Source organism: Symphalangus syndactylus, chromosome 12, assembly GCF_028878055.3.
Source record: "Symphalangus syndactylus isolate Jambi chromosome 12, NHGRI_mSymSyn1-v2.1_pri, whole genome shotgun sequence".
Lineage (NCBI taxonomy): Eukaryota > Metazoa > Chordata > Mammalia > Primates > Hylobatidae > Symphalangus > Symphalangus syndactylus.
The window spans coordinates 127,743,211-127,752,666 of record NC_072441.2 but is presented as its reverse complement, the minus strand read 5'-3'; the positions used below and the strand labels follow the sequence as shown (position 1 = coordinate 127,752,666).

General features: G+C 42.2%; 1 long non-coding RNA gene across 1 annotated transcript in view; it reads right to left on the bottom strand.

Moving 5' to 3' along the window:
* Positions 1–9,456, bottom strand: part of LOC134734570 (uncharacterized) — a 247,910-nt gene that overhangs the window by 159,104 nt on the left and 79,350 nt on the right. The window lies entirely within an intron of this gene.

Below are 9,456 nucleotides of genomic sequence, written 5' to 3'. Positions count from 1 at the left end.
ACTTCCCCTCTCTGACCCTCCATTTCCTCACCTGTCCTTCTCCAGGGATGCTAACAACTGCCTTGCACAGTTATTCAAGGATCCCATGACCTATTGGGCATAAAGTACCTAATACAAGACCTGGTCCACACAGGTGTGCTCAGTAAATGGAAACTATTTGAAGATTATGATGATGGTGGTGATGATGACGATGATGATGATGATGATGATGATGATGATGAAAATCTCTTCTCAGCAAAGTGAGACCAAGGCCTCAGTGAGATTTGGGGCCCACCTGAATAAGCACTGAGCATGTTTATCCTGATGGGTCAGGGGACACTATTAGAAACCAGGGTGAACCCAGGTGCTACTGAAGGTTATTATGCCCAAATCTGCCCTGCCTTCACCTTCTTCAAGTCCTTGAGTGAAGAAAGTAACCAGGACAATAATTAGAAAATAGAAAGTTAAGTGACACTGATTTTTAACAGAAGCTTTGGCCCCAAACTCAGTGCTGAAAATTGAGCTGGCCTATGGGGAAGGCTCCTTACCCGGATGAGGTGAACCCCTCTGGTCAGAAACTAAGCAGGCCCCCAACTGATTAGTTCAGCCCATGACCAAATGGAAGTCCCAAACATTGGCAACACAGCCCCTCTGCACCTGGATAAACAGAGAAGGAGACCAAGGATGAAGGAGAGAGGCTGACCAGTGTCAAGAAGAGCAGGGATGAAGCCCAGACTGCAGCAGGGGAGAAAGAAAGGCCACAGCCATGGGCCGAACCTTGGTCACCTCTGAAGTCTCTAGAAGCCCCTGACCCAGAAAAGATCCCTCAGAACAGCTCTCCTCTGAAGGACAATAGAGGGGCCCCCAGATTCCCCCAGGGCCTCTGGGTGGGCCCCATCCTCTGCAGCTGGCATGGGAGCTGCAGTACATGCTGCAGGCCCTGAGCCCTCCCACTTCATTTCTTGCTGTCCCTGTGTCTCTCTGCTCCAGCCAGGCCAGACCCTTGCTGGCTATGGCAGGCAGTGAGACCTGGCTCTAAGGATTCACACAGACACTGTGCCTTGGGATCCAACCCAAATCCTTTAGTCTGGTGTTTCAGGCCCAGGTCTCTCCTCCCTACAGCACCAGACACAGTGCGACTCCATTCCACTCATCCACATCCCCATCTTCCCATGCTCATTCCAAGCTCTATTGCCTCCAGGAAGCCCACCCTGCCTGCCGCAGTCCCCTCCCTCTTCTGAGCCCTCACCATTCTTCCTCTCTGGTCCCTCATTTGATAAATCAGCTGTAAAATCTTTTATCAGAGAACACCTTGCATTGCTCTGTCTTTACTTAGGATGCTGATTCCCCAGCTCTAGAGAAAGCCCCTTGAGCTCTTAATCTGGCCAAGCTTCAGTTTCCTCATATGTAAAACAGAGACATTGACAACTAGATTTTTAGCACCCACTCTATTCCAGGCCCAATATTAGGGGATGTGGGGAATACAAGAAGGAAAATGCACAGTCTCTGATCTCAAGGAGCCACTGGACACTCATAACAAGAACCCAAGGTGGTGTGCAGTAGAGGGACAAAGCAGAGACAAGCTTTGTGTGGTGAGGGTTCAGGGGAGGGAAAGACGTGGGCAGTCTTCTTGAAAGAGGTAGCATTTGAGTGGTCATGAGAGATGATTGGTCTCCAACAGGCAGATGTGGGATAGAGAGCGGATTCAAGGTAGAAAGATAACATGAGCAAGAACATGGAGGAGGGAAATTTCAGGGCCTGTTTGGTAAAGTAGATATTTCCATTTGCCTGGAATCTATGGTACCAGTAGGCTGTAGAGGAAATACTGCCAAGTGATTTCAGCCTTTGGAGTAAAGCACCTTGAATGGAAGAATGATAAACTTGCTCCTATTCTGTTGAGGGAGTGTTTGAAGAAAACCAAGGATAACATGACCAAAATATCTTCATAGAAAGATTAATCTGGCAGGGCGAGAAGAATGGATTAAAATGAGAAGAAAATGGGGCACAAATAGGTCACAATGAAGTGCCATTTCACATTCACTAGATGGATCAAAATTAGGATGTCTAATAACACCAAGTTTAGGGAAGATATGGAGCAGTGGAAATTCTCAGACACTGGTGGTGGGAGTATTAATTACTACGGCCATTTTGGAAAACAATTTGGCATTATCTTACATAGCCAAACATTTGCATATGTTCTCTGCGACCCTATAACCCAGCAATTTCACCCCTAGACCAGTATTCTCCAGAGCAGCAATTCTCAAATTGTGGTCCAGGGACTTGAAACTTTTTCGGGGGATCCATGAGGTCAAAACTATTTTCATAATATATTTGAAAAGTATTATTTGACTTTTTTACTCTTGTCTCACAGGTGTACAGTATTTTTCAGAGGATGCATGGTGGATGATATTGCAACAGATTGACCATGGATGCAGATACATGAATTCATCTGTCTTCTGTTAAGCCAGACATTAAGGAAATTTGCAGAGGGTGGAGCCAAGATGGCCGAATAGGAACAGCTCCAGTCTCCAGCTCCCAGCCCGAGTGACACAGAAGACGGGTGATTTCTGCATTTCTGCTTGAGGTACTGGTTTTATCTCACTAGGGAGTGCCAAACAGTGGGTGCAGGACAGTCGGTGAAGCGCACTGTGCGCGAGCCGAAGCAGGGCGAGGCATTGCCTCACTCGGGAAGTGCAAGGGGTCAGGGAGTTCCCTTTCCTAGTCAAAGAAAGAGGTAACAGATGGCACCTGGAATATCGGGTCAGTCCCATCCTAATACTGCGCTTTTCCAACGGGCCTGGAAAACGGCACACCCAGAGATTGTGTCCCGCACCTGGCTCAGAGGGTCCTATGCCCACGGAGTCTCTCTGATTGCTAGCACAGCAGTCTGAAATCAAGCTGCAAGGCGGCAGCGAGGCTGGGGGAGGGGCGCCCGCCATTGCCCAGGCTTGCTTAGGTAAACAAAGCAGCCAGGAAGCTCGAACTGGGTGGAGCCCACCACAGCTCAAGGAGGCCTGCCTGCCTCTGTAGGCTCCACCTCTGGGGGCAGGGCACAGACAAACAAAAACTCAGCAGGAACCTCCACAGACTTAAATGTCCCTGTCTGACTGACAGCTTTCAAGAGAGTAGTGGTTCTCCCAGCACGCAGCTGGAGATCCGAGATCGGACAGACTGCCTCCTAAAGTGGGTCCCTCACCCCTGACCAGCCTAACTGGGAGGCACCCCCCCAGTAGGGACAGACTGACACCTCATTCGGCCGGGTACTCCTCTGAGACAAAACTTCCAGAGGAACTATCAGACAGCTGAATTTATGGTCTCACGAAAATCCGCTGTTCTGCAGCCACCGCTGCTGACACCCAGCCAAACAGGGTCTGGAGTGGACCTCTAGCAAACTTCAACAGACCTGCAGCTGAGCGTCCTGTCTGGTAGAAGGAAAACTAACAAACAGAAAGGACATCCACACCAAAAACCCATCTGTACATCACCATCATCAAAGACAAAAAGTAGATAAAACCACAAAGATGGGGAAAAAAACAGAGCAGAAAAGCTGGAAACTCTAAAAAGCAGAGCACCTCTCCTCCTCCAAAGGAATGCAGTTCCTCACCAGCAACGGAACAAAGCTGGATGGAGGATGACTGTGACGAGTTGAGAGAAGAAGCCTTCAGACGATCAAACTACTCTGAGCTACGAGAGGAAATTCAAAACAATAGCAAAGAAGTTAAAAACTTTGAAAAAAAATTAGCAGAATGGATAACTAGAATAACCAATGGAGAGAAGGGCTTAAAGGAGCTGATGGAGCTGAAAGCCAAGTTTCGAGAACTACGCGAAGATTGCAGAAGCCTCAGTAGCAGACGCGATCAACTGGAAGAAAGGGTATCGCTGATGGAAGATGAAATGAATGAAATGAAGAGAGAAGGGAAGTTTAGAGAAAAAAGAATAAAAAGAAATGAACAAAGCCTTCAAGAAATTTGGGACTATGTGAAAAGACCAAACCTACGTCTGATTGGTGTACCTGAAAATGATGGGGAGAATGGAACCAAGTTGGAAAACACTCTGCAAGATATTATCCAGGAGAACTTCCCCAATTAGCAAGGCAGGCCAACATTCAGATTCAGGAAATACAGAGAACGCCACAAAGATACTCCTCAAGAAGAGCAACTCCAAGACACATAATTGTCAGATTCACCAAAGTTGAAATGAAGGAAAAAATGTTAAGGGCAGCCAGAGAGAAAGGTCGGGTTACCCACAAAGGGAAGCCCATCAGACTAACAGCTGATCTCTCGGCAGAAACTCTACAAGCCAGAAGAGAGTGGGGGCCAATATTCAACATTCTTAAAGAAAAGAATTTTCAACCCAGAATTTCATATCCAGCCAAACTAAGCTTCATAAGTGAAGGAGAAATAAAATACTTTACAGACAAGCAAATGCTGAGTGATTTTGTCACCACCAGGCCTGCCCTAAAAGAGCTCCTGAAGGAAGCACTAAACATGGAAAGGAACAACCGGTACCAGCCACTGCAAAAACACACCAAATTGTAAAGACCATCGAGGCTAGGAAGAAACTGCATCAACTAACGAGCAAAATAACCAACTAACATCATAATGACAGGATCAGATTCACACATAACAATATTAACGTTAAATGTAAATGGGCTAAATGCTCCAATCAAAAGACACAGACTGGCAAACTGGATAAGGAGTCAGGACCCATCAGTGTGCTGTATTCAGGAAACCCATCTCACGTGCAGAGACACACATAGACTCAAAATAAAGGGATGGAGGAAGATCTATCAAGCAACTGGAAAACAAAAAAAGGCAGGCGTTGCAATCCTAGTCTCTGATAAAATAGACTTTAAACCAACAAAGATCAAAAGAGACAAAGAAGGCCATTACATAATGGTAAAGGGATCAATTCAACAAGAAGAGCTAACTGTCCTAAATATATATGCACCTAACACAGGAGCACCCAGATTCATAAAGCAAGTCCTGAGTGACCTACAAAGGGACTTAAACTCCCACACAATAATAATGGGAGATTTTAACTCCCCACTGTCAACATTAGACAGATCAACGAGACAGAAAGTTAACAAGGATATCCAGGAATTGAACTCAGCTCTACATAAAGTGGACCTAATAGACATCTACAGAACTCTCCACCCCAAATCAACAGAATATACATTTTTTTCCGCACCACACCACACCTATTCCAAAATTGACCACATAGTTGGAAGTAAAGCTCTCCTCAGCAAATGTAAAAGAACAGAAATTATAACAAACTGTCTCTCAGACCACAGTGCAATCAAACTAGAACTCAGGATTAAGAAACTCACTCAAAACCGCTCAACTACATGGAAACTGAACAACCTGCTCCTGAATGACTATTGGGTACATAATGAAATGAAGGCAGAAATAAAGATGTTCTTTGAAGCCAACGAGAACAAAGACACAACATACCAGAATCTCTGGGACACGTTCAAAGCAGTGTGTAGAGGGAAATTTATAGCACTAAATGCCCACAAGAGAAAGCAGGAAAGATCCAGAATTGACACCCTAACATCACAATTAAAAGAACTAGAGAAGCAAGAGCAAACACATTCAAAAGCTAGCAGAAGGCTAGAAATAACTAAAATCAGAGCAGAACTGAAGGAAATAGAGACACAAAAAACCCTTCAAAAAATTAATGAATCCAGGAGCTGGTTTTTTGAAAAGATCAACAAAATTGATAGACCGCTAGCAAGAGTAATAAAGAAGAAAAGAGAGAAGAATCAAATAGATGCAATAAAAAATGAAAATGGGGATATCACCACCGATCCCACAGAAATACAATCTACCATCAGAGAATACTACAAACACCTCTATGCAAATAAACTAGAAAATCTAGAAGAAATGGATAAATTCCTCGACAAATACACCCTCCCAAGACTAAATCAGGAAGAAGTTGAATCTCTGAATAGACCAATAACAGGTTCTGAAATTGTGGCAATAATCAATAGCTTACCAACCAAAAAGAGTCCAGGACCTGATGGATTCACAGCTGAATTCTACCAGAGGTACAAGGAGGAACTGGCACCATTCCTTCTGAAACTATTCCAATCGATAGAAAAAGAGGGAATCCTCCCTAACACATTTTATGAAGCCAGCATCGTCCTGATACCAAAGCCTGGCAGAGACATAACCAAAAAAGAGAATTTCAGACCAATATCCTTGATGAACATTGATGCAAAAATCCTCAATAAAATACTGGCAAACCGAATCCAGCAGCACATCAAAAAGCTTATCCACCATCATCAAGTGGGCTTCATCCCTGGGATGCAAGGCTGGTTCAACATACGCAAATCAATAAATGTAATCCAGCATATAAACAGAACCAAAGACAAAAACCACATGATTATCTCAATAGATGCAGAAAAGGCCTTTGACAAAATTCAACAACCCTTCATGCTAAAAACTCTCAATAAACTAGGTATTGATGGGACATATCTCAAAATAATAAGAGCTATCTACGACAAACCCACAGCCAATATCATACTGAATGGGCAAAAACTGGAAGCATTCCCTCTGAAAACTGGCACAAGAGAGGGATGCCCTCTCTCACCGCTCCTATTCAACATAGTGCTGGAAGTTCTGGCCAGAGCAATCAGGCAGGAGAAGGAAATAAAGGGTATTCAATTAGGAAAAGAGGAAGTCAAATTGTCCCTCTTTGCAGATGACATGATTGTATATCTAGAAAACCCCATTGTCTCAGCCCAAAATCTCCTTAAGCTGATTAGTAACTTCAGCAAAGTCTCAGGATACAAAATCAATGTACAAAAATCACAAGCATTCTTGTACACCAATAACAGACAAACAGAGAGCCAAATCATGAGTGAACTCCCATTCACAATTGCTTCAAAGAGAATAAAATACCTAGGAATCCAACTTACAAGGGATGTGAAGGACCTCTTCAAGGAGAACTACAAACCACTGCTCAATGAAATAAAAGAGGATACAAACAAATGGAAGAACATTCCATGCTCATGGGTTGGAAGAATCAATATCGTGAAAATGGCCCTACTGCCCAAGGTAGTTTATAGATTCAATGCCATCCCCATCAAGCTACCAATGACTTTCTTCACAGAATTGGAAAAAACTACTTTAAAGTTCATATGGAACCAAAAAAGAGCCCGCATCGCCAAGTCAATCCTAAGCCAAAAGAACAAAGCTGGAGGCATCACGCTACCTGACTTTAAACTATACTACAAGGCTACAGTAACCAAAACAGCATGGTACTGGTACCACAACAGAGACATAGATCAATGGAACAGAACAGAGCCCTCAGAAATGATGCCGCATATCTACAACTATCTGATCTTTGACAAACCTGACAAAAACAAGCAATGGGGAAAGGATTCCCTATTTAATAAATGGTGCTGGGAAAACTGACTAGCCATATGTAGAAAGCTGAAACTGGATCCCTTCCTTACACCTTATACAAAAATTAATTCAAGATGGATTAAAGACTTAAATGTTAGACCTAAAACCATTAAAATCCTACAAGAAAACCTAGGCAATACCATTCAGTACATAGGCATGGGCAAGGACTTCATGTCTAAAACACCAAAAGCAATGGCAACAAAAGCCAAAATTGACAAATGAGATCTAATTAAACTAAAGAGCTTCTGCACAGCAAAAGAAACTACCATCAGAGTGAACAGGCAACCTACAGAATGGGAGAAAATTTTTGCAACCTACTCATCTGACAAAGGGCTAATATCCAGAATCTACAATGAACTCAAACAAATTTACAAAAAAAAAAACAAACAACCCCATCAAAAAGTGGGCGCAGGACATGAACAGACACTTCTCAAAAGAAGACATTTATGCAGCCAAAAAACACATGAAGAAATGCTCATCATCACTGGCCATCAGAGAAATGCAAATCAAAACCACAGTGAGATACCATCTCACACCAGTTAGAATGGCCATCATTAAAAGATCAGGAAACAACAGGTGCTGGAGAGGATGTGGAGAAATAGGAACACTTCTACACTGTTGGTGGGACTGTAAACTAGTTCAACCATTGTGGAAGTCAGTGTGGCGATTCCTCAGGGATCTAGAACTAGAAATACCATTTGACCCAGCCATCCCATTACTGGGTATATACCCAAAGGACTATAAATCATGCTGCTATAAAGACACATGTACACGTAAGTTTATTGCAGCACTATTCACAATAGCAAAGAGTTGGAACCAACCCAAATGTCCAACAACAATAGACTGGATTAAGAAAATGTGGCACATATACACCATGGAATACTATGCAGCCATAAAAAATGATGAATTCGTGTTCTTTGTAGGGACATGGATGAAACTGGAAAACATCATTCTCAGCAAACTATCGCAAGGACAAAAAACCAAGCACCGCATGTTCTCACTCATAGGTGGGAATTGAACAATGAGAACTCATGGACACAGGAAGGGGAACATCACACTCCGGGGACTGTTGTGGGGTGCGGGGAGGGGGGTGGGACAGCATTAGGAGATATACCTAATGCTAAATGACGAGTTAATGGGTGCAGGAAATCAACATGGCACATGGATACATATGTAACAAACCTGCACATTGTGCACATGTACCCTAAAACCTAAAGTATAATAAAAAAAAAAAAGAACAAAAAAAAAAAGAGAAATTTGCAAACATGTCAACAACGTCACCTTTTCCATTTATTTTGTCTCAGAAAATAGTTATTTTTCATGTAAAGTGTGTGATTTATGTTAACATATAATGAGTTTCTTACCATCATTTTAAAATGAATTAATAAGTACATTTTTCTCAGCTTTAATTTCTAATATAGTGAATATCTTTAGATATAACTCACATAAACAAAAGCTCTTTGGGATCCTGAGAGTAAAATGTTTGATAACCACTGCCCCACACAAACTCCTGCACATTCTTCTGAGGCTGTGAACAAGGACGCCTGTAACAGCACTCTCTTAGCTAAATATTTGTAGTAGCAAAAACTGAACACAACTCAAATGTCCACAGCCAGGAGAATGGATAAAATAAATTGTATATTTATTTTGGTATATTATACAGCATTGTATATTATAATGGTATATTATATAGCATTGAAAATAAATGAACTACAGCTTTAAAAAAATAGATAAATCTTAGAAAAATACATTGGTAAAAATAAGACAGGTCCAGAAGACAACAAATATTGTATGATTTTTAGAAAGCTCAAAAACTAAGCTAAACATGTATACTTAAGAATACATACATATGTGATAAAGCTTTTTTAAGCAAGAAAATAATAAATACACAATTCACCCTTTTGGATGGAGTCTGAGGATTAAGTTAAAGGAGGAGCACATACCTCTTGTTGATAATGTTCCAATTCTTAAGTTGGGTTGTGGCTGATAGGCAGCCATGTTACTATTATGCTTCATAATTACATAAATAATACATATACTCTTTTGTATGTACCAAATATGATCT